General features: G+C 42.9%; 1 protein-coding gene across 3 annotated transcripts in view; it reads left to right on the forward strand.

Moving 5' to 3' along the window:
* RALYL (RALY RNA binding protein like) overlaps positions 1–26,143 on the forward strand; it is a 1,731,499-nt gene that overhangs the window by 1,617,258 nt on the left and 88,098 nt on the right. The gene's annotated exons all lie outside the window — the stretch shown is intronic.

Below are 26,143 nucleotides of genomic sequence, written 5' to 3' on the forward strand. Positions count from 1 at the left end.
AAAATTGATGTTCCCATAGATGGAACAGTGAGGGTGGCTTTTGGGATTGTATTAAACATCCACGGAGTTGAAACTTTGTCACAATTCACAAACTTATTCAACATATTTTCACACTGAATTTGTACATATAAGATCATCGTCAAATTAAATCTCAAGTAAGTATGCAAATTGAGTGTGAAAAATACCCTGTTTTTTCTATGTAGAGGGAGAGGTACCTTTTCTACCTGTAAAAATATTTTATGAGTAAAGAAAAAGAGTAAGACAAAGATTAGGTGCATGAAGCCTATTTTTACATGATAATAACTTATTTCCATGCAGCGCTTCATGCTTAACTTAGCATGTGCATCGTAATACTAATTATAACCGGATGGATTTTTCGATATTAAATAAATCGGCAGAAACTCTCCTAGTATAGACATAGACGTTCACACAAAAATGTGTGAAATTCATAAATTTAGGTGATTACATATAGAAATTTTTATGGATCACCAAAAATCGATAATCGTATGCCGAAACCGAGGACTAGTACACTTAATACTTTATTTCTGAACCTACTGCTCTAACATAAACTGTTAGTTAAAAATGAAAGACCTAATCATGCAACGCAGTATGAATTCAGCCAGGGTGCATGTGAGCCGTGACGCTGGTCATACATGGGATCACAGCTTTAAGAAGCAAGAAGGTAGGGTCACTGAGGTTGGACCTCTTCTTATGACAGCCATAAGTTGGCACTGATGCTTTTTTCGAAGAATGGGTCATTCACTCTGGCATCACTTCCCATTTAATATTAGAGGCTCTGTATTCTAACCGGAGGAGCTCTAGAAAAGTGTTATTTTTTACTCAATATAGACTATCTCTGCAGCTTCTGGTAAAATTAAGAAAGAACAACTGTATCTCTTTCCATTCCTTATGTTATTTCAAACGATCAAAATAGAGTAACTGAAAACATATTATCGTGCTCATTTGAGTCTTTCCCAACATATAGGGTGACAGTGCTCCTAGAGTAGAGGCTTAAGCTTCAGAGATGTTTGCAGTTGTGTTTGGAATTTTAAGCCGTATGACCCTATGTCCAGCACGGTCTAGTTCTTGCCTGGAGGTCTAATGAAATCCCAAGCACAAGTCAGGCGACATGATGTAAACCAGATGAAAATGTATTCCTGTTTAGGTAGTGGTCTTCAGCTGCCATTTGCATACTCGTCTCATCCATTTGTATTACCTTTATGTCAGTTTCTACCCATATAACATTGTACTTGCTAATTTCCAAGAGGCTCTTTCCAAAAGCAGCTTTTTCACAAAATAGTGCATATGTTACACTAAGTTAATGTTTGCAGCTGATACCATATAATATATTTAGCCGGACATAATCACTGCCCAGGGGCTGGAGCATCCTGCTTTTCTTGGTTGCTTACATCAGCACACCTTGACACACACCGGTTGCAGATTCAGACTATGCCTTGTGCACACCCTTCACCGGCCAGGGCCACAGGACACACCTTGCATGTACTATTCAAAGGCATCAAGCAATCAATCAATCATTTGTAAAGTGCACTACATACCTGCGAGGGTCTCAAGGCGCTGGGGAGGGGAGGCTGCTACTGATCGAACAGCCAGGTCTTGAGTATACTCCTGAAGATCAGCAGGTCTTGGGTCTGTCGTAGGCTCAGTGGGAGGGTGTTCCATGTCTTGGCGGCGAGGTGGGAGAAGGATCCCCCGCCGGTCGTTGTTCTTCGGATGCGCGGACGGTGGCGAGTGAGAGGTTGGCAGAGCATAGCTGGCGGTTGGGGATGTAGAAGGAGAGACGTCTGTTGAGGTAGGCTGGGCCGGTCTTGTGGAGTGCTTTGTGTGCGTGGATGAGGAGCTTGAAGGATATCTTCTTGTTGAGGGATACCCAGTGCAGGTTTCTCAAGTGAGGGGTGATGTGGCCTAGTTTGGTATGTCAAGGATCAGTCGTACCGAGGCGTTTTGGATGAGTTGTAGTCATTTGATGAGCTCGGTCGGAGCTCCCACGTAGAGGGCGTTTCCCTAGTCGAGTCTGCTGCTGACGAGGGCCTGGGTGACTGTCTTTCTTGTATCTGTCGGGATCCATCTGTAGATCTTGCGGAGCATGCGGAGGGTGTTGAAGCAGGAGGAGGAGATGGCGTTGACTTGCTTGGTCATTGACAGCGTTGAGTCGAGGATGATTCCCAGGTTGCAGGCATGGTCAGTGGGTGTTGGGGCTGCCCCCAGTGTCATTGGCCACCAGGAGTCGTCCCAGACTGAAGGGTTGGAGCCGAGGATGAGGACCTCCGTCTTGTCCGAGTTCAGCTTCAGGCGGCTGATCTTCATCTATTCCGCAACGGCCTTTATTCCTTCATGGAGGTTGGCTTTGGCGGTGATGGGGTCTATGGTGAGGGAGAGGATCAGTTGAGTGTCATCAGTGTAGGAGATTATGTTGAGGTCGTGCTGTCGAGCGACGTGTGTGAGCGGGGCCTTTTAAATGTTGAAACAGTGTCGAGCTGATGGAGGATCGCTGGGCATGGTTTCATATTAAGGCCCTTATCTATGAGCATTTGGCGTAGGGCATCACAGTAAAGTCACCTTGCTGCGGTGCCCTATGCCAAATTGAAAGGGCCGGAATGCACCGTATTTAAGCAATGCGTTGCATTCCTGTCATTTCTTACTGCTCTGGCGCCATTTCAGTTGCCAAGCTCCAATGCACAATGGTACAAGGGTGCCTGTGTTGGTGGCAGGATTGTTTTTGTGCCAGAAAGGGTACCTTCCTGCACAGAAACAATCCTGAGAGGCGTTTTCCTCTTTTTACGTATGCCTCAGATTGTAACACACTTAGAAAGATGAAATAATGGGAAATAATGGGAAATACGGGAAGCGCAAGGGTTTGGCGCTTGCCCATGTTTACATGCTCTTGGTAACCTCACCACAATGCCCACCGAACACCTCCCGAGCACAGAGTAAGGCTAAGCAGCAATTTGATCTGCCTTGCCTTACTCCATTTCTATGAGGACATTCAAAGCCACGCATAGTACCTTTGCGTGGCCTCCTAGATATGAGTTTGTAATCTGCACCACTGAGGCGTCAGAAAAAGTGACACTGGCGGTACAGAGGACTCATAAATAAGCCCCTATTTGTGTATCATTCTGAAACCCAATAACTGCAAAAGATTATTAAATCACTGGAGACATCTTGTACTAAAGCACCAATAATATCACATGGGAGATGCCACATGTTAACTTTCCAGTTTTCCTTTTGTAGTTAACTGAAACTGGGAGTGAAAAGGGGATGAAAATGTCCAGAAGGGTAACCTAATTTAACACGCAATATAAAAAGCAGATAGCTGGACTTTTGTACCCTTCTCACAATACACAGTGTAACAAGACACAACCGTTAGATTTTTATATGAACTTAAATTTACTCACAAAATGAGTACAAAGTGAGGGGAATTAATTAGTTCCTTAAACTTAACATATAGGTAGATATTGCATTTTTGGGTACCCTCCAGTAACAGGAAGCAGATAAACTAAATTCCTGATAAGTTACAAATTGCTGTAAACGACACAGACTATGATACATTTATTGGAGGCTCATACTTAAAGGGACACACAAAGAGAGTCCAACATTTAGAAAGAAACAAAAAGTGGCTTAAAGTTCACATATAGGCAACTATAACACTGTGTGCTCTCCAGCAGCACAGGGTGGGTCGTTAGGTGCAAACAAGGGCACTCCAATCTGTAGCTCATAATACAACACAATGTTCCGTTGAACTAAGGCACTCACTAAGCTAGATTATCAGGAAGTAGTCACATGTCAAAAGAGACATTTTTGAGAGAGGTGTAAGAGGTCAAAAAGCTCAATTAGGTATGCAAATAACGCCATTTGCTGTTCGAGGGCAAATCCATATCCTATTCTCAGAACCAGGACTGTGCAAATGCGGTTTGTTCTACTGGAAATTTGGATGGGTGAGTGTTCTCTTTGGCAAACTTGCTTCCAAAAATGTGCATTTATGATTGTGTCTTGCAGCAGACACTAGTGATCACACACAAATTCTGCATTTTTTAGTTTTTTGGTGTATTAATCAAACATTTGGCTGAATAGGTTGGTGAGTGGGAGAGTAGTAGAGTAAGTGACAGAGAAATCGAATAAGTGAGTATTAGAGAATGAGCGACTTCCAGTGGATTTGTCGCTGGGTGACTGTCTGACTTTATGATCTATTGTATGACTAGCTAAATTAATACATCATTAGGTGAGTAAACAAGTACCCAAGTGGGTGGTTAGTTTTATATGAATACTTTATTTAGTGAGAGGGTAGTAAGCTATGTGGATGAGTGGGTGCATGTAAAAACACATGCATGTAGACAAGAGAATGAGTGGGTGAATACATGATTTAATAGGTAGTTGGTTTGATGAATCAGGAAGCATATAAATGTTATGTAGTTTATTTATTTATTTATTTATTTTTGAAACTTATAAAGCTCAACAAATGCCCATGGGCGTCTCAGCGCTGTGGACTAAGCAGATATCAGAAGCTGGCTTCTGGTTAAACAACCATGTTTTTATCATCTTACGAAAGTGTAACAGTGACTGACAGGAACGGATCTGTAAAGGAAGGGCATTCCACAATCTTGCAGCTATCACAACAAAACACCTGTCTCCCCAAGACACTGTCTTTGTACGTGGTACATGTAGCTGGTATGCAGTGGAGGAACAAAGTTGTCTATTGGGACAGTATGTGGATAACTGATTTATGAGGAACTGGGGGCCTAATTTACGTGAGGCTTTGAAGGCAATGCATAAAGCCTTGAATTTTATTCGATTCCTTACTGCCAACCAGTGGTAATTTTTAATCACGTGAGATATAGGTTGAAATTTAGGGGTCCCTGACAACATTCTGACGACTGCATTTTTAACGGTTTGCACTTTGTTGATTACCCTGCTTTGTGCGTTAGCAAACAACCCATTGCAGTAATCCAAAGATGAAATTACCAGCGTTCTGACCAAAGTTTTTCCTGCAGTTTCGGGGAGATAAGGGATCATTTTCTTAATCAATCTAAGTTTGTGAAACGCTGTCGAGCCCACTTGGTTGGCAAGGGAAACAAAATTCAAACCATCATCAAATATGATTCCTAAGTTCCTAACCTTGGTGACCGGGTCGGGCAGGGTACCTCATGAAGGTGGTCACCAGGAGCTGGACCATGAAGGAGACAGCTTTCCGAAGATAATGACCTCCGTTTTTTCAGAGTTCAATTTAAGGCAGTTGCTGGCCATCCAATTACTGATGGCCAGCATGCCTTCTCTCCATCATTGTTCACCGCGAGCACCAATTAAGTATCATCCGCATAGGACGAAAGGCCCATCCCGTGAGCTTTTATGACTCTAGCTAGGTCCGACACATAGATATTAAAAAGTGTCGGACTTAGGGATGAGCCTTGGGGAACTCCACATGGTAGTGTCAGTTGAGCAGATTGAAAGGAACCCAGGGTCACAGCCTGGGTCCTATTTGAGAGAAAGGAGGAGAGCAGTTCTTGTGCCCTGTCTTGGATGCCCATGGCCGAGACACGGTCGATCAGGATGTAATGATCGACCGTGTCAAATGCAGCTGACAAATCTAGCAATATGAGCACAGCTGTGCCTCCCTGATCCCTGATAGTTCTTATATCTTCAGAGGCTTTAATTAAAGCTGTTTCAGTACTGTGTAATTTACGATACCCAAATTGAGTGTCGTCTAACAGATGGTGGTCCTCAATATATTTAGAAAGTTGTGAATTCATCGCCTTTTCTACCACCTTGGCCAGAAAAGGAAGGCTAGCTATAGGCCTATAGTTCTTAGTGACCTCTGGGTTCAGGTAAGATTTTTTTTTTTAAGTGGTTTAAGGAAAGTGTTTTTCAATGAATTAGGATAGATTCCAGATGTAAACATGGAGTTACAAATTTGTGCTAATACTGGAGCTAATAAATCTGTAACAGGGGCTAGCACTTTAGGTGGGCAAGGATCATTGGCTGATCCAGATTTTATGGTATTCATTATCTCAGCAATTTGTTGCCCAGTAACTGTGTCAAATTGCGCAAAGCAATGATCTAGGGGATTTGTGAAAATCAGCTGTGTTTTGAGATTTTTCTTAGTTGAAAATTCCAAGTAAATTGTATTAACTTTCTCATAGAAATAATCAGCTAAAGAGTTGCACAAGGATTGCGATGGAACGGGAGCGACCACAAGTGGTCGCCCTACTAACTTGTTAACTATTTGAAATAGTTGTTTATTTGAGTTTCAGGCTAATTCAATTTGGGTTGTGTAGAATTTCCTTTTTTCCTGCACAATCATTATTTTGTATTTGGTCAATTCTTCCTTGTAGCGCATTTTTAAATCCGTGGCGTAAGATTTACGCCAGTGTATTTCACAGTTTCTACATTTCTGTTAGTTGAGTTGGCATGTGTGTAGAACCATGAGTTGCCAAACGATTGACAAGGAGGGTTTGGACTATAGATCTGATGGCTAAATGTATCCACTTGGGTGGTCTGATTGGCAGGTTTGGAATGGTTTGGAAAATAGGCTCAGGCACCAGAGTAATAGTGTCCCCAATTAGTCAATCAGATAGTTTGAAAAAGGGGGGGGGGCACACATTTGCAAACCAGGACAGTTTTTAAGTTCTAAAGACACGCTGTAAACGTGTTTTACAGACTATGGTAGACCACAGTAATTTCTGCTTGCTTCAGGAATGCTTGTGGTTATAGCAGGGGAATTGACATTAAAAAAAGAAAACAAGGCAGGCAAACCGTAAAACAGGCCCATTAGGAGCCAAATAAAACAACCTACACGCTGACCTATCAAACCAGCCTTTCTGGCAATGTCAGAATGCCCTGTAGGCCAATCCAACACTGCCTATTGGTCATTGATAATGGCAATGTTGTTGTCATATGGTGTAGTATTTCCCCTTCTGGGCCCTCTTTGGTTGTCCCTTGGTTACATATGTGAGCAGCTTTAAGCTGCCTTTGCTTTGCACAGCCAAACATTATAGAAATACACTGCACATATTATGTGTTATTCAGTGACTCTTCTTGGGATTTAGTCTGAACATTTCATACAAGGTCGAACAACATGGGGTACTGTTTATCTGGGCCCGTTCAGCAACATCTCCTAATGTTTTTAGACACAACACAATAGCAGAGCTGCAGTCTTTCTAACAACAGTTCTTATAATATAAACTGTGTGTCAACCCCTTTGAGGTTAGAGGGGAAAATTCCTGCAGCGAGACGGGTCTTGGAAAGGAGGCAGCAGCCTAGTGTAAACTGAGTTTGCACCTATGATTAGTACCACTTAACCACGCCTACTAGGTCTGGGGTTTGGCATTAATCCCATAGATCACTAATATATCCCTCTGCTCTCATAGTGAGGGTAGGCCTAGATAGATATATTAGTTGCCATGGTCGGGTTATAAACAGCCTGTTAGTAATGTTAATTACTTTTCTCAGTTGTATCTGTCTACTAATCGCAGCAAACCTGCTTCAAAGTAGACTAAGATAGTTTCAATAAATATATTGTAGACTTCCTTCTTTACTTTCTTCTGTTTATTATGCAAAAGAAACAATTGATGGACGGAATGCTGAACAATGCAAACATTCACCCTCAGTCAGAAGGATGTTCTTTTTGCTTCTGTTTATTATGAACATGCATGAGTGAGAAGGAAAGGTGATGATCTGTTTCCACTGTTCCCTTGGGGGCTAGAGGGTTGTGTTCTAGATTTGCTGAAATTACCTGCTTTTCTGGCAAGGTTAGGAGTGCATGTGAGTCACTGTGCGTTAGTCAGATGTAGGTCTAGAGGTACTGACATGGTTGAGAGGCTCGGCCCCTACATTCTAACGTCTTCTTCCCCCAAGGCACAGTTCTAATCCCTGCAACAATCTGATGTTATTCATCTCGTTGATGATGTTGTATATGGTGACAGTACTGGTGTATTTTGAGATCAGGAAATTATATGTAAATTCAAGTGTGCAATTTTCAGCTGTGTTTTAATCATAATTGGGAGTTACTACCAATGAAGCGGCAGTGGCAGTGTAACTATAATATGATGTTCAAAAAGCATATTTTGGGGTATTGTAGCAGACCCACAGATTTTAAACATTGTGCTATAATAATAATAACATAGCCAAAATATCCACATACATGCATCTAAATAATATGCTGTCAAGGTACACATATGTGGATTTAAGAATAGTGAGTTAATACTTGCCTTCACAATATTGAGGTAGCAAAAACAGTAGAGAAAAAAAACAAAGCAAAATGAATAACAGACACTCAGGCTCTGGTATTCTTGTGTGTTTGTGTGTTTGTGTTAAATTTGTACATTGAATAACGTGTTTGTGTCAACTGTGAATGGCATGTAATTACAAAAAGTGGTGTACTGGTGTAATTTTAGGAATTTTGTGTTAAAAGCGTAACACAAGATTTTCAAAATTATTAAATTATGCCAGCGTAATTTACATTTTCCATGGCCTTCTTTTAAAGGAGCCATTCCGTGTAGAAAAAAAAAATTCCCAGTCTTGCATTGATAATAAGCAGAAGCAATAAGCATTCTAGAATGTTGATTTATTTGATGTCAGTTGTGATTTGGAGATGTATTGTGGCATCATTCACTGGATGGGCCCTTCAAATTAAAAATAGCGATGTAGTATGGCTCCAGTTACAAGTGCGTGTGCAGTGCAAGTGCGGGTGTTGATGCTGGGCTTAGTGTAATGTACTGGGCTGTGCAGGGTAGACAGTACTGCACCGCTGTAACATGATGCAAGTAGTGATTGTAGTGTGTGCCCTGTAATGTTTTTGCAAGGCTTGGTTAAGCTGGACACTCCTTGTCAGTCCCTGTCTTGGCCTACTAGAAACTAGTTTCTGCCCTGTTTTGCTTGCTATCTTCTATATTTTGCCCTTAGCTAATCTTGTTTTTTGGACTAGAGGACCGCTTATCCTTCTCTGCACAGTTGTTCTAAATAAATGATTGAACAAATTATGTTATTACAGAGAGAAGAAAGAGAGTTAAATGGGAAAGTAAGGATAGATGCACACAACTATCAGAATAGCAAATGACAATGGGGAACGGGATTCTTACTCTGAAGCAAGTCAAGATCAATATGGAGTATGAGTCAGATGCATAGATGTGTTGTGGAACAGGCTGAGTGAATATGATGAGGTAACAAATGAACTTGTGAAGGTTTATGGTAGAAGACTGTTGGATGGGCTTGGTGATCCACAAACACAATGAAGAGGAACTGTTGTAGTAAGACAGAGTTAAATTAATATTGGTTCAAGAAAAAGTTCGGCAGGGATACATTTTATGATAAAAATGTTATGGATGCTTGAAGAGGAGTCTTCCAAGAGGATCTTTTTAGCATTTCACCATCAAACCCTCAGCGAAGAGATTAACCACAGAGTGCACTGGAAAAGGTTTTCAAAACGTTTCTGTCAACATTACTGACTTCACGCTGCCCAGCAAATCCTCTGTTTGATGTTGTTAATTTATCATAGAGGGAAGATCAGCATGCCTTTTATTCTGAGTCTTCGGCTATTGGGATTGTGTCAAATACTTAGTTGCAAATTTGAGATCTTTAAAAATGTGCACTAAGTCACTCCTAAAAAAACACTAACGTGGAATTCAGCAAGAATCTTAATAGACATATGTGATCAGAGTAGCTACGCGCAAAATGTGAATTAAAATTCAAAGCCAGATTCTGTAACACTCTGGCTTGTAGAAGAGATTTATCCGGATTATGGCATAAAATTGCTACAACTATATTCGAGCTCTTTAAGAACCACATTATGGTGTGTCGTGTACAGCTCACATTACCCCCCATTTTACATCAACGATCTGCCCTCTAAGATGACAAATCATGTCTGTTAAACATCTGAAGATATTTTAAGAGCCAATCAAATGTTATTATATTGGGTGATATTGCGAGCAAAAGAGATTATAGATCTTTAATATCGTGTGTTGGAAATTTAGGAATCTCAGCCTTTTAAGTATTTATTGAGAGGTTTTGTGGAGTGTGACATGTACCCTCACGTTTGCTTTAGAATAGCAGTTTTTGATTGCAAAGTTTGGTTCTGGTGGGCATTTTTCCACGTTGAGTGCCACACACTGTAATTTCATTGTTGCCCAATAGACTTGTGAGAGTGTGTTACAGTACCTGCTGGCAGAATTACCTGTTTTGGCACAAATGGCTGCTCTTCGACGGGATGAGTTTGGGCAGAGTCTCACTGGTATCTCTGCCACAAGTTACTCTCTGGCATCCCTGTTTGGAGTACGTCGGAATGTACTGAGAGGGTTTATGATTGGGACTTGATACAAGCCTACCTTCAGTTTTAAGTATTGCTCCAATACTTTTCTAACGATCTTTGAGACGAAACTGCGATTAACATCGCTTTAGAGTTATTGAAAAGTACCACGAGCCAATTTCTGAGACTGTGTTATCGTGAACAAGGATGATACCCACCAGACATTAGGGGGTGCTTTTAGCGGTATGAATGTGAATTGAAAGATTAAGGCTTTTTGTTGTTTTTAATGGGATGGTTTAATTAATTATCCTGATGAAGGTGTTGGCTACTAACTGATTGCCCACCGAAACGTGTTGATTCATAAGAAACGGAGAACTACTTTGAGTTTTGGAAGACGACAAATCTTATGGAATACTAATAACAATAATTGGTTTTGATCTTTGTTCTGTGTTTGTAGTTTTTCCGTTGTTAACAGGAGTTTTAATTCCCTTTTCTTTCTGTCCCAAATATTGGTTCTTGACTTTTTATTATATATAGTGTATGTGTACAATGTCAATGTATATGCGATTTCAAATGTATTTTTTTAACGGATATGCCTAATACAAGCCTGAGCTGGTCTTAACTTGTTCTAATAAATTGTGTATTTTTATTATAACATTTTTTTCACATTGATTGAATCTGCATTTCCCTATGTGTTGTTTGAAAATGTTGCATTAGTGCTTTGTGTCGATATTATTGAGCTGAATGAATGCCTAGGTTTATAGTTACCAAAGGGGAACTTATTTTCTGACGGTTTGGTGAAACCAACAGTGCTTGTGCTTAAATGAGCTGGGTGTTCTCTACTCTAGGTATAAGTTGAAGTGACCTGGAGTGCTAGTGTTGATCTGAAGTTCGGGTAGAGGTGGAGAGCAGTCTTTGATGTTGTCCCTATGCAAACAAGGAGGAGCCACCCCTAATCTCAAGCAAAACCTACCACGAATAACAGCAAATCAATCCTTCTAACAAAACTCCTCAGTGACTTCATTCAGAGAACAGATGATTTTCCCTGTTAGTCTATGTAGGGTTCCAGCCTAAGTAGAGTGATGTCATTGTTGATACATTCAAGTGGCAACCTTTAGTTGGAGTAAAATGGACCTGAATGGGTCCATAACAAGCTCAGGAATGTGTGCATTATTTGTAGGGAAAGTTCAACTTCTGATGACCCACATTAAAGATACATCAGCCCAAATACTTTTTGAGCTTTTGTCTAAGTGGGGAGACAGGGAGAGGCACAAAGAAGTAATCTCAATGATGTGTGGTGATGCAGTATCTTGGCTGGGTTACGTGTCAGCCACCCAATGGCAGCACAATCACCTAACTCACAAGCAACTGCAGATCCTCGCTACTGGTGTGGGCAGCTGGGACGTGTGTTTTTGTGCAAGGAAATAGGATCAGTCCTTTGTGCTTCTGGCAGTTTGCATCTTTCACATCAAGTTCACATTGACAGAGACTCTACTTTACTCCAATAGCATATGCCTACCTTTAAAGGAGAGAATTAACATGATATTTTCCCTAGGTTCAACCTTTAATCTTTAAGGGCACAGAGCTGCCAGAAATCCCACAAAAATGTGGCACCTAATAATACTAATGGTGTTGCTGAATCCACGGTTAATGGAAGGTATCTAATAATATGGATTGTGATAGTGGATTATTTCCAAATGGGCTTCCTCATAAGGACTGCTGCCTCTGGGCTGCAACACTTCTAGCTGAGCATGAGACATGATACAGACAAAAGCCACACAGTGCATCTGTGGGCTTCATAAAAGAAAAAGGCAATGCAGTTGGAATTCCTTTCAAAATGCTACCCTATTGCAAGGCACAGATAAAACGTAGTTAATCCAATATGAATAAACCCATCGGTTTTTCTAAGTTTCATTGGATTTTTCTAAATCCAAACAAGAGACTCTGGACTTTGGAAAGAGAAGGGAATATGTGCTGCATTAATGACGAGTAGGCAATAGAGAGAGAACAGCTAATGTCATGGTTCACATATGCTCTTATCAGCAAACCACCCCTTGGAGCTAGAGGTAAGGGCTCCCAGGTCCTGGAGAGAGTTCTGGAGGAAACGTTGTTTCTATTTTTGTATTGTCCATTAATTTTGAGTAAAGCTGTCTTTGAATGATTTCTGTAGTGGCAGTTTCCCTCACCATGTTGATTGAAAGCCTTCCTAATATTTCTTAGTGTTTGCCATATATTTCTTAATAAAGTTTTATCTTTTGGTCTACACATGATGAGGACATGAACATTCTTTATTTCTTTGAGCATGTTGTTGCTTGGCTGTTTCGTGGGGAGTGAAATCTTACACAATTCCACTGAGAATCACCTTGATGCTAAGGCAAGCCACTAAAAGTTAATTATGGTTGCGGGTACAGAAATGTCTTTACCTTTGTTGGTGCTACCATTAGCACAATGTGGGAGCTTTGCCAGAGCTAGAATTAACGATTGGGTTCTGTCTCTCCAGTAGCGTCTTGTAATCCGAATCCCTGCACGGGTCACAGGTGGTTGAATGTATTTTTTAGATGTCAGCATGGACTTGGTAAATTGTTCTAAAATCTCTGTAGCTATTGAATTTGAATTTTGGGTGATCTGACTTCACAATGTCAGAATAATTCATTTTTATAAAATCAGATGTTTTGTTCGACCCACCCAATGACTGAAATTTCTTAGAGTGAACACCTTCAACACATTTTGTTAATGGTTTGTGTTCTGACCCCCTGTAAAAGATAATTTGTTCTTTCCGGTGAAGAGACTGTTGACCCAAGTGTAATGATAAAACTGGGCGCTCAGTGACCATCAGATGGTGGCCTATCAGCAATGAAAGAGTTGCCTCCATGCTCCATCTCTAGATACACAATTGTGAATTACGGATTTATGCCTTCAACTTTCACATTGACTTATGCGCTATTAGACATTAAAGTAGTGATCTTCAACATGAGGGGTGGACCACCCTGGGGACATGAAGGGATGTCAAAGGAGGCACAGGCCTCTGGCCAAAAGGAGCAATAAGTCTATCCCTGAAGAAGACCGACAACCATTAAACAAAATGTTACTGAGACTTTAGTAACAATACACAGCATCCTTGATCTTCTCCTTTGTGCATAATTTATTTTATTTATGTTTCTTTTTCGAGTTTTATATAGTGCAAACTTTACCCGAGTGTACCAGAGAGCTTTGTAGAATGTGCACAGCAACATGTACAGACAATATACAAGGAAAATAGTAAAGCAATGGGAACACATGGTAATAATATGTGAATAATGGTGGAGTAGAACGGGCTATAAAGTTCGGAGGTAGCGATGGTAAGTTATTTCAAAGGTTAGGGGAATGCACCGCTAAATGCAGAGGTAGAGTTCTTCAGGTTCCTTGCTGGTAGGAGCCACAACCAGTAATGTCGTTTGTCAGTCTTCCGCTAGCTGGGTTTATATGTCGAATGGGGACCACCAAACAGGCCCAACTCCTTGATTCCTCAATTCTGATAAAGGATTATTCCTACCAAGACATCTGACAAATAACATTTTGGTAATCATGTATTTGAGAGTGATTTTAAAAGTGTAACATATCTGTAATGTCTGAAATGTTAAATATGTTCAAAGCTGCCTGTGGCCCCATGGCCTGTGCAACACCGTCAGACAGTACCAGCAGTGCTGCATTACATCTTGGAACTTGTAGTTTTGATTTTAAGTGTGTGAGTATGGCCACAAAAATCCAAGCTAACAAAGTGCTTTTGACTAAGAAGACAGGACGGTCTGGAGGTGTCCTACATTATATGAGGGTAATTGCCATCTAGATAAGGTAACAAGAAAAAAAAGAAGGCAGGAATATGCATAATCATTTTTAACACCCTCTGAGGGCCTGCCCACATTCTGTCTCCTTTTCTTACTATACATTTTGAATTGCACAAATTTAATTTATTGCTAGAAAAAAAGTAAACCAGAACATAGTTTTTAAACTAGTCTCTTAATATTCCGCAGCATCCTGCCTCTCACTTGATGTGTTGGTGTGACTTGCTCTGTTTTTTAGTGCTTCATCATGTATACGATAAATTGAAAGGCACTTTTGTGCTTCAGTTATGTCTATTTGTTAGAGGATGTTCCACTCAAGCACCTTTAGCTTGCTTACAATATTTAACATTTTGTAGACTAACTGTGGGAAAATGTACTTGACATTTTTGGGGGTTCAATTAAATTATTTTAACCGAGAGGGGAGCAGCATTAAAAAGCCCGAGGACCATTAGCTTAAAGGTAAGCAGACCATATAAAGCAGTGCGGTACATACATTATGCAAGGTGGTCTAACTATTAATACGGATTACTTGTACATTTATATAAAATGCTATTTAAATGCTCAGTACGCGACATATAAAATATGTTGAAAGGATGTAGATTTATATTATTATTTTAATACCCGCTAAGGCTTGATTTTAGGCACTCATGATTTGTTTGTGCACGTTTCTCTAAGCTGGAAGGAGGCCGTGGTCAAGGGATTACTAAAGAAGCCGTCTCTAGACCCCATGGACCTGTCCAACTATCGACCCATCTCGCTCCTCCCCTGGATAGGGAAGGTTGCAGAGAAGCTGGTAAATAAACAACTGTCCCACTTCCTGGAGGCTAACCTTGTTTTAAAAAACTCCCAAACCGGCTTCAGACCAGGTCAGGGGACAGACACCGCCCTCCTGGCGGCCGTAGAGAAAGCGAGAGAGATCATTGACACAGGAGGATCAGTGACAGTGGTCCTCCTGGACCTCAGCGCGGCATTTGACACTGTCAACCATCAGGTCCTAGCCCAGCGCCTAGACAACATAGGTATACAAGACAGTGCTCTGAGATGGCTCACATCTTTCCTCTCTCAACGCTCCTTCCAAGTCTGGGAAGGAGAAAGCCGCTCCTCCCCAATTCCCCTCCGGTGTGGAGTGCCCCAGGGCTCCTCACTGAGCCCCACGCTTTTCAACGTGTATATGGCCCCACTGGAGGAATTGGTCGCCCCATTCGGAGTCACGATCGTCAGCTACGCTGACGACACCCAGCTGGTGGTGACTCTCTCACACCCCAAGCTAAAACCCTCCAACCTGCGTGACTGTCTCTCCACCGTCCACCAATGGATGAGCGACTCTGACCTAAAGCTCAACGGGTCAAAAACAGAGATCCTGCTCCTCGGCCACAAATCCCCGAGTCTCCCACCTGACATTTGGCCCGCCTGTATGGGTGACCCCCCCTCCCCCAAAACAGAGGTCAAGAGCCTAGGAGTGTGGCTTGAGACAGACCTCACCTTTAGGACCCAGGCCAGGAAAACTGCCGGTATCTGCTATGGGCTTCTAAGATCATGCAGAAAGGTACTGCCCCTACTACCATTCAAATCTCGCCTCCTGCTAATCCAAGGCCTAGTGCTAGCAAGGCTAGATTATAGCAACGCCATTTACCTCGGCGCACCGGAAGCCACCTACCAGATCTTGCAAAAAACCCAAAATGCTGCAGCCCGCCTGCTCACAAACACCCCATCTAGAACATCAGCCAAACCAGCGTTGAGGAAACTTCATTGGCTCCCCGTGAGGGAAAGAGTCGCATTCAAAGCCCTCTGCTTGGCCCACAAGACCCTGCACAACGCTGGCCCTCCCATTCTGAGCACATGGATCACCCCATACAAACCACCGAGAGCGCTCCGGTCTGAACAGGGAAACCTTATTGTGGTCCCCAGGGTGAAGAAAACCCGCGTTGGCGGCCGCAGATTCTCTGTGAACACAGCCAGAAAATGGAACGCACTTCCCCCGAACCTTAGAGCGGAACCAAACCTTTTAAGATTTAGGAAATCCCTCAAAACCCTCCTCTTTCCTTGATCTACTCGAAGTCTTCCTTGCCCCCCCCCCTTTAGGAGTACGAGGTTCAGCGCTGGGATACTCAAGGGTGACTATGCGCTCTATAAAAACCTAAAAAAATAAAAATAAATAACGTTTCTTCACGTTCATAGTTAACTGACAAAGCAGAACACCTGGTATTTCTTTTTTAAACTTTAAAAAAAGGATGCAAGCTATTCACTGCGTGCCTGGTACATCCTTATTGCTCGCTTAAACATCAAAAAAGCGTGAACGAACGTGCACACGCCCACGTACTGCCATTTAAAACACTCAGTGCCTGTGTTGTTGATTTTCCAGGCTCGTCTCTGATATAAGGCGTCTAGTGCTAATGATTTAACAGATTGATTTTCAACGACGACATCTTCTCTCACCGATCCGGAGGCGGCAGGATTATTTACTTGACTGTAATCTTCAGAAAGCAGGAAATTATTCTGCCATTTGTGATGCTTTATATTAATTTTTAGACGCGCGCGCAGGGTTTCAGAACGCGAGGCGCCTCCGTGAATTGTTTGTTACATGCTGCGACGCATTGTCTTCAAAGGCAGCCCGGTGTCATGTGTGGCTTCGGGCGAGGCGGACTAAAACAAAAGCGTCGAGGACCACGGATCTCGCGCTTGGAAGCCTAAGCATTGAAGTCACCATACGCGCTCTGCGCCGTCTGAAACACACCTGCATTCAGAGTAGGAAACAATGCTCACTGGGGGCATGTATAGGGGTTTTTCATGCTTGTCCTCGCGAGACTCCTCTCTGACCAGTGGTAAATGGTTTATTATACACGAATCACTTGTCAGCATATATAAATTCCTGGGCGCCTGCTGAACAGCTGTGGGAAAAACTCCAGTTTCATCTTTGTGAATGGTTAAAAATGTTGAATGGGGGCATTTAATATTTTCATTTAATTAAAAGAATTTCCCTTCAGCTTCTACAGGTTTTAATACAGTAAATTGTCAAAGGCCTACCTACCACTGCAAGGTTTAGTGGAACCCAGGTATTTATTTATTAATTTACTGTGTTTATAAAGTGCTACAATCATCCCCATGGGGATATCCCGACGCACGCACCACCATGCTTCAACCATTATAGGGGGAGTAACCAAGTCTTCAATCTCTTTCGAACTGAAAGAGGTCAGAGGTAAGGCACAGTGCTTTAAATGGGCCAGTACTCACAGGTACTGAGTACCGGCACTTCTCAGATTTATCACTCTGAGTACCGACACTTCTCTACTGCCGCAGAGAGTACCGGTACTCATGAAAAGTAAAACTCATTGCCTATACTGGTCAGCCGAAGTGGAACGTGTGTTTGGCAGCCAAGGCACGCTTCTCCAGCACCCCCAATGCCCCACCTCCCGGATCTGAGCCCCTGCTGTGCCATTCAACAGGGCTCATTTGAATAATTTGTGGGTGTTCACAATCACGCTGTGCTTGACAGAGCAGGGTCCGTTCAGGCCCTGTGCTGTCAATCACAGTCACACTATCCTGCAAATTTGTGCAAACTAGTGTCTGACAGAGGTTTCCGAGGGAGTGGTCAAAAAGAGCATACAACGAGTCACAACTTTCATGGAGAACCTGATGAGGCAATGAACGTTGGATTGATAGTGTACATGTTATGGATGGATGAGTGAACAAGGGTGGATGTATGGATGGATGGATGGATGGATGAATGAATAGATGGATGAGTGAGTGAAAGCATGGATGTCTGGGTGAAAGGGGGTGGATGATTGGATAAAAGGGCGGATGATGGGTGGATAAGTGAAAGATTGGATGGATGAATGAAAGGGAGGGAGGATGGATGAAAGGGTGGATGATGGATGAGTGAAAGAAGATTTAGTGAAAGAGTGATGGAATAAAGGAGTGAAAGGGTTGATGAACAGATGAGCGAAAGGATTAATAAATAAGAAAAAGGGTGGATAAAGAGATGGATGAGTGAAAAAATGAATGGATAGGTTTGGAGATAGATGGATGGATGGCTAGGTTTGAATATGAAGGGTGGACAGATGAAATGGTGAAATGGATGATAGACAGAATAGACGACAGAATGTAAAGGTTATATGGTGGACATCAGCAGGTAAATGGTAGGATGAAAGGATGAATGGATAGATGTATGGAAGAGACAATAGATATCTTCTGAGGAGGGTCATGATGATTTGCTTCATTTGCTTGGTGCCATAAGAGCTTTGGTGCAACGTGGGGGTATTCCAGTTTCTTCCTAGTCATGTGCTGAAAAATATATGGTTTTGTGCCAAACAACAGCAATTAACAGTATGGTATTAAGAAGGTGTATCTATTGCAAAAAAGGAAATGTTAACATAGTATAGCATTTCTCTTTCATTTTGTGTAATAAGTTAACTTGCTTTGTTTATATAAACACATTTCTCATGTGTTTTGGTGTGTGCTGCAACTAATATAGAAGTCATGAAGTATCATCATGTCTTGCTTTTAGCCCCGCCCCCTCTCTACACCTCTAGCTTATTTTAATGAGTACCTGCACTTATATTTTGCCATTTAAAGCACTGGTAAGGCAGAGATCAAGAGGCAAGAATTTCAATGGATTGCTGCTACTTGGTTGGAAGAGCGTCCTCGTATTTTGGCTTCTTTAATGAACTTGGACTTCACCATAGCTAAATTAGGGGAACGAAGTGCACGTGTAGGCTTATAGAAGCTAACTCTCTCGTGTAGTAGGGCTTGCCCAGTATGGTAGAGTGTTCTATGAACATGACATAGTAGCATGAATTTGGCCCTCTTGTGTCCTAGGAGCCACTGGAGTGACTTCAAGCAGGCAGAAGCCGAGCAGCTTCATATACTTTTGCAGATAAGTCTAACTGTCGTGTTTTGGATACATTGCAAACTAGTAAATAGGAAGCGGAGCACTCCTAGGTATAAGGCATTCCTGTTGTCCAGCCTACTCATAATTAACGCTTGAGGAACTGTCCTTTGCTAATCTGTCAGGCTTCAACAAAAAAGCTTAGGCAGCAAGCAGAGGAAGCCAAAACATGTACCACATGTTGCATTTACGTGGTCTTGTATAGATAGAGAATCATCTATTAATAAAACAAGATTCTTAGCTACTCTCATTGGTTTAGGCGCAATGCCCAGCGGCGACAGCCACCAGGAGTCGTTCCAGATTTTACAAGCCCCAACAAAGAGCAGTTTTTGCTTTCTCAGCATCTAGTTTGTAAATCTATATGTCTTAAATTTACCAGAGGTTAATTTAAAGCGGTAAATATAAAGAGGTTAATCTAGTACTTAACCTCTATTCTTACTCCCAAAAAAGTTTGGCAGAGGGGTTACTCTGTCTGAAACGTGACAAATATCCCCTCTGCTTATTAAAACTGCATTATATACTTGTAATAAGGTGGATAGGATATCTGTCACGTTTATGAGGGAGTATCGACCGCCAGGCTAAATCAGGCCCTACATTCGTTCAGTGCGCATAAATGTCCGCCGATCTTGATTTTATGACCTCAGATGGCTTTTTTTGCAAACTTAGGTTGAACTCAGAAATGGAAAAGTATTTGTGAATGTCCCATCAAACGTTTAAAACGCAAAGTGTTCCTGATTTATTGTCAGAGAAACTGATACAACCTTGTTGTCAGCTGTTATACCATCAAACAAGGAGGATCAATTACAGTCTAGGTGGCAGAATTTCGGATCCAACGCTGTTGCAGACCTATGCTCTGCCACCCTGTCAGTGGAAACAGTGGGCATTTCACCACCATTGGAGTTCTCTGCAAGAGGTTTTTCCATCAAAGTGGCTGCCTCAGGAGGAGTTTCATTCTGGAAGAATTCTGTTTATCCACTTTGGGCATGGCAGAATTTTTGAGAGTGATTTAGAAAATATTAGAGACACAATGCTTATTTTTCTCTAAGGTAGCCACTCTTTTTATATCCTTCGCAGTTAGTGAGGTAGCTACATTTTTCGGAAATGTGCTCCATATTGGCAGATAATTGCTACAATGTGTGAGGTATGAGAGGTGGGATGACAGGAGTTGGCCAGAGGCTACCTTGCAGCTGTCAATAAAACCAAAGAGAGCATCACTTTTTCTGACGCTCGGGTGGGCCATACCTCTCAACTATATCTATGAGGCACGCAATGCCTCTTCGTGTGGCTTTGCATGGCTTCATAGATATGGAGTAAGACAAAGCAAGCCAAGTAGCTGTGTTGCCGTACTCTGCGCCAGGGAGGCATTCCATGGGCGTTGCAATGGATTTTCCCATGCAACACCCATGGATTTTGACGCTGCCCCAGATTTACATAAACACGTAAACCTGGGGCTGCACCAAAACCTTACGCCACCCCAGACCAGGCGTAACAAGGAGAAATATTTTTATCTCTCCTTGATTTTATTCTCTTTCCATGTGTGCTGCATTCTGCAGCATGCATCGAAAGAGGAAAACATCTCTTTGTGCAGGAAGGTGCCTCTTCCTACTAAAAAAACAATCCTGCATGCAATGCAGACACCATTGTGCAATCAGCCACTGCCGGCAGTGGGAGTACCTGCAGGGTATTGACGTGGGGACGGGGAGGGGCAGGGTGGGGGGCAGTAATGTATGGATTACGGAGCTTCCAGGTAAGTAAACATTTAAATAAATAAAACGAATTTCGTTGAGTGCACTGCATCCCCAAAGGCGCTGCAGTGCGCGCAACGAAATTCGTTTTCTTTATTTAAATGTTTACTTACCTGTAAAACTCCGTAATCCATACATTACTACCCCCCACCCTGCCCCTCCCCACGTCACCGCCCTTCAGGTACTCCCACTGCCGGCCGTGGCTGTGTGCAATGGTACCTGCATTGGTGCTAGGTAGCAAATTGTGCACCACCACAGGGGGAAAGGACAGGAATAAATAGGGTGCATTCCTGCCCTTTCACTTTGGCGTAGGGCAGCACAGCAAGAAGACTTGCGGAACTGCCCTACGCCAAGTCCCCATAAATGAGGCCCAGAGGGTAGAAAGCAGCAATGCGCCTTTAGAAATAGGCGCTCCTGCTTCTGGTGAATACCATATCAGTCCATCAGGGCCTGGCCAGACACTAACATCGGTTGTGGCTAAAGCGTTCAATCTGGCCCCACACTGCAGGTGGTAGTGACTAATATGGTGCTAAGGGGGCATGCCTAGGTCACGGAAGCCAGCAGCATACTGGGGAAATGCCAGAGAGGCAGAATGGCCATTCCGACCCTATGCCCCAATGCGACTCATGCCCGGTTCTAGGAGTCCCCTACACACTTGTACTGAAATCTAACATTTCTCATTTAATTTATCACGCGATATCACTGAGATCTCACCGCCATGCGTTTTGCATATTCAGTTTCTAAATGGGAAGTCAGTTTGACAGGATGTTTGATTGACTATGAGCTGCGTCTAGAACCGTAGCACAAGCGTGTAATTAGCAAGTGTATTACAAACAAGAACGAAGGCCCCAGGAGTTTTCCAAAATAATGAATATATCGCTTTCCCTCTTAGTGAATTGCAACATTTATTCATCTGTGAAAAGTTATTTTGCATAAATTACAAAATGTGCCGGTGGCGCAGAAAACTTGTTAACAAGTAACTCCTCTTCAGCGTGGAGGTTTCATATATTGAAATATAATGTGCCAAGTATGCTGAAACTATATGTACTGACAGCTGCCTGCAATTAATGCTGCCAAGTCTGAGAATTACGCTTTAACCCACGGCGCTCTGGTGGTGTACCTGCTGCCACTGGCAGTACGCCTGTGTTCAAGAATTACACAGTTGCCTTGCAGGTTAGTTATCATTTTATGCATGTGGTAATGTGTTAGTTGTTCAGTTTATGGTTGCTTATGTCAAAAGCAGTGGCAAAGATAACTAGACTCAACTAAGGTCGTATGGCATGTTTAACTCCTGTTCCTTACGTTATGGCCATATTTATTTTCTTTTCTTGTGAATTTCATGAGTCTTAGGTACCGAGTCTCTCACCCAGCATCCTTCGGTCCATTGGAAACATCTTTTCTGCCAGGGTCATTGCCAAGAAACTTGCTCTGGCACAGAAAGCCTACCAATGTGTGGCTCACTGGTTAGAGGCGGCAGACCCGAGAGCAGAGGACGGCCCGGGACCAGGGTTCGATTCCCGGTGCGGCAGGTTTCTGGACCAGGGTCAGCGGACTCGATAATTCTCTCGCCTCGGTGCCCACTCTGATCAGCGATCACACTCGGCAACTCTGGGCATTAGCTTGCCTCATCTTCACTAACGGCCCCACCAGACCGCCGGGGATGCCTGGTCTCACCCTGGAGATACCCATTAAGGGACCATCTCTCAGGGAAGCCAGGAAGGGTTTCGCAGCGGTCGAAGCGCCTTGGGACCCTCCGGGTATGTAGTGCGCTATATAAATGCCTATACATACAATGTCAAAAGTGAGAATTCCCCTGTCCATTAATGGGGACACTGTACAAACACTCTGTGGAAACCATGTGTAGTCAAGGACCCGCACAAAGGATGAAGGGTAGGATTGGTTCGTGGCAGGGGGTATCAGAGATGTGAATGGCCACCCCAGGTTGTCAGTTAATATTATTTTGAAACGGATAACTCTACGGAATGCAATACAATGATAATGCAGCACAGTACAGTAATAGAACCAGACCCCCTGGCAATAACACTACATTCTGTTTGCGATCACTCAATAATTGCAAATACCTGAACACTAAAGCACAATGACAATGCAGTTATTGTGTCTGTGAACTGGTGCCTGTTTAAGTAGTGTTTGCAAACATCTCTTGTTCTTTATCACTAGCCGATTAAAAGAGCAGTGCTCCCACCAAACGCAAGTTACGTTTTTCAGGGTCTCAATCCACTACTCTTCGTGAGCCTTCTGATCTCAAACACCAGAAACAAGCATACAAAATACAGTGTAACAATAACTGCAAATGACATGAGCAGTGCTTCTGAGTTTGAGAAGTGCAGTACTGCAGCTAAGAAGAAAACCCTATCTCACAATTTAGTGTTAGTTGCTGTTGGTCCTATAAAATGGGATTTTGTGACCTGGGTCCTAGAGGCTCTGGTTACCCGCTCCTCACTCGTGGAGTTTTAGTCACTCATATCTGTATTCAAGATGCCTGAGAAGTTGGAAGGATGTACTAGGTAAAATTAAGAAATACTGTTACCTGGGCAGCAGCCGACAGCCAGTCTGTGCCATTCATTCCCCAAGGTTCAACAAACCAACCAGGCTGGGGCACAATTTCCCTCCTTAGTAGGGTTTACGTGAGGAACATCCTCTGCCTTCTTTCCAGAAAGCATTGTGGTTGCCAGCCCCAATTTAATTGGGACTACTCTGGTGAGAATCCAAGAGTAGTACCCCTCAGACAGGTCTTGTAATTAAAGAATAAGAGAGTGTGGAAAAAGTGAGGTTAGGCGGTCTTTGTTCAATTCTGTAGACCGCATCCAACTTCAAAGCTTGCAAATGCTATAGCCTCTTATCCATACATATGCTCACAGTCAGCTATGGCTAGCACTAATGACAAGTGCACCACTGCTGACCATGAAGCATCGCCAGTGAACACACTTTACAATGTTTGCCATCTTTATTGAAAACCTTATACAAATAATGCTTACAAACAATTCAAGTACACAAACAATAACGCAAAGGTCCTCACTCTGCTCATACCTGTTGAGCTTTTATTTCTATTTTGTAGGCTGGTAGGCATCAAACCTGAATGTATCTTCTTTACCTCCAATAAAACTATACACCTGCAACCGGCCAGGGCTTCCACAGCGAGGGTTACCCCACAAGACTACAGATCGGGGAGACCAATAAGGGTCCCCTGACCTCAGGGTACCAATGGTGCCTCTAACGAGCACTAACTATCCCGTTTGATGGATTTCTCAGGGACACAAGAAACAGACGCCTGTCTTGACAAAAAGAAAAAAAGGCAAAGGTGTCACCTCTGTTTCGATGATTCTCGACTTTCATCCATATATTTATGTTGTATGTGTTCAGTTTTATAGCCTGGATTAGAGTTTTGCCAGTGAAATGTCTGACTTTCAATCGGAGGCGGCTCCTCCATTGGAGCAGAGGAGCCTCGCCCCACTTAAAATTCCCCCCAAAGCCCCAGAGATTAAAAAAATTCACCCCCATCCCGAGCCTAGCAGCAGGGAAGGTGGTGGGCTGGCTAAGGCACTGTTTAAAGTGAACACAAGGATCTGATGGCGGAGCGCTGAAACTTTTCAGACACTCGCTGAAACATTTCAGACACTCATCCCCAGTCCCAGATCAGAATTGAATCCATTATCATTCTTTAGCTCATTTTGCCACCCAATTCAGACCCAGCCATGTTCAAATCATTCTTGACCCTGTTCCTCATGGGAACAGTCCAGCCTGTACTGCCAAGCCAGGTTTACCCTGGACTGTGAAACAAGCCTTCTGGGACCGGTTTTGGGGAAACACCCCTCATCGGTCAGGCTAGCTTAAATCCAGTGGCAAAGTGATCAAGGGAACCACGTCTGGGCATACCTGGCACACTTAGGACAAATAAAGCAAACTCAAGAAGATGATGGACCCCCAAAACCGGTGAAAGGATGCTTGTTTCCAGTCCAGGTAAGACCTGGCTTGGCAGTTCGGGCTGGACTGTTCCCATGAGGAACAGGGTCAAGACTGTTTTGCATACGCATTTCACTTTAAACTCAGCTGTCTGAAGGTTGAGAGTAAGTGCAGGCCTCCAGAGCACTGTGGAGCGCCGAGTGAGGGCGCTTCCACCAATCCTGGTGCTGCTTACATGGTGCATGTGAGCAGCGGCAGGATTGGGCAAGGGAGCTCCGGCATCAGTTCCATTAAAGAGGAGGTCCTGAGCGAGGACGTTGCATCAGGTAAGTTTTATTTTAATTTAATTTTTTTATAATATTTTGTGCGTGCCCATGCCCCCCGTGGATGTCAGCCGCCAATGCTATCAATCCAATCTCTCACCCGCTATACAGTTGGTGAACGTTTTACTTCTTTCTGACTTCTCTGCCAAAGCAGTTGTGGTGTCCTCAATAAAGTGCCAGTCTCTACCATTGGAGGAGCTACTTCAGGAGAGGAAACTTGTGGTTCAATTTCATCTAATGCCCTGTTGGATGGAAAAATAGCCGCCGTCCATGTGGTCCCTCGAAATATACTTCCAAATAGTCATTTTGGCAGGTGCAGCAAGAGGAATTACTATACTCCATGTGGAAGCAACTAAAGCCAAGCTCAGAGTTTTGTGAAGGGAGGAAGTGTCTGTTATTTTATGCAGACTTGCTGGACATAAAACACAAGCACATTCATGATAGGTGAGCAAAGCTATGAGGGCTATCATATGATTGACCAGAGGATATTAAAACCACCCAGAACTGACAGCTCTGTATTGTTGGAATCTAACTGAAGTTAGTTAAGGCATGTTTTCATACAGTGTAACTGAACTTTTTTAGCTTAATTATATTATTTTCCTGACTCATTGTTTAATCAACCAATTATTAATTGTCATCTGCATAGCAAACTAAAATAAAATCAAGGCCCAGATTTATCAAGCCTGTGCATGTGGCATGTGATGACAATGCAAATATGTAGCCACTTTGCATGGCTTTGTAAAGAAATGTAACACAGCGCAGCTTCTACAGCAGCGGTGTGTTACATTTCAAGCTTGGAGATGCTCAATGGGAGGAGCATGGGCGATCCCATGCATCCACCCATGGAATCTGACACATTCCTAGATTTCTAAAGCTATGAAAATGCTACGCCTTCATCAATGAGACATAACGAGGAGAAATATCTTTATTTCTTCTTGTTCCTTCCACTTGCATGCATAGAAAGAGTAATATGCCTCTTTGGATTGTTTTTGTGCAGGAAGGCATCCCCATAAAGCGGGTACCTGCGTTGGCGCTAGGCAGCACACAGTTCACCAGTGTAAGGCAAGAGCCCCCTTTCACGCAACTCAGCACAGCAATTTTGCTAGCCGCCTAGCATTGTGTGAAAGATTATTAAATATGCACGTAAATGAACAAGTCAGGATGGCAAGTGAAGAATCATGATAACAAGCACCGAC

Source organism: Lissotriton vulgaris, chromosome 4_1 (assembly GCF_964263255.1).
Source record: "Lissotriton vulgaris chromosome 4_1, aLisVul1.2, whole genome shotgun sequence".
Taxonomy (NCBI): Eukaryota; Metazoa; Chordata; class Amphibia; order Caudata; family Salamandridae; genus Lissotriton; species Lissotriton vulgaris.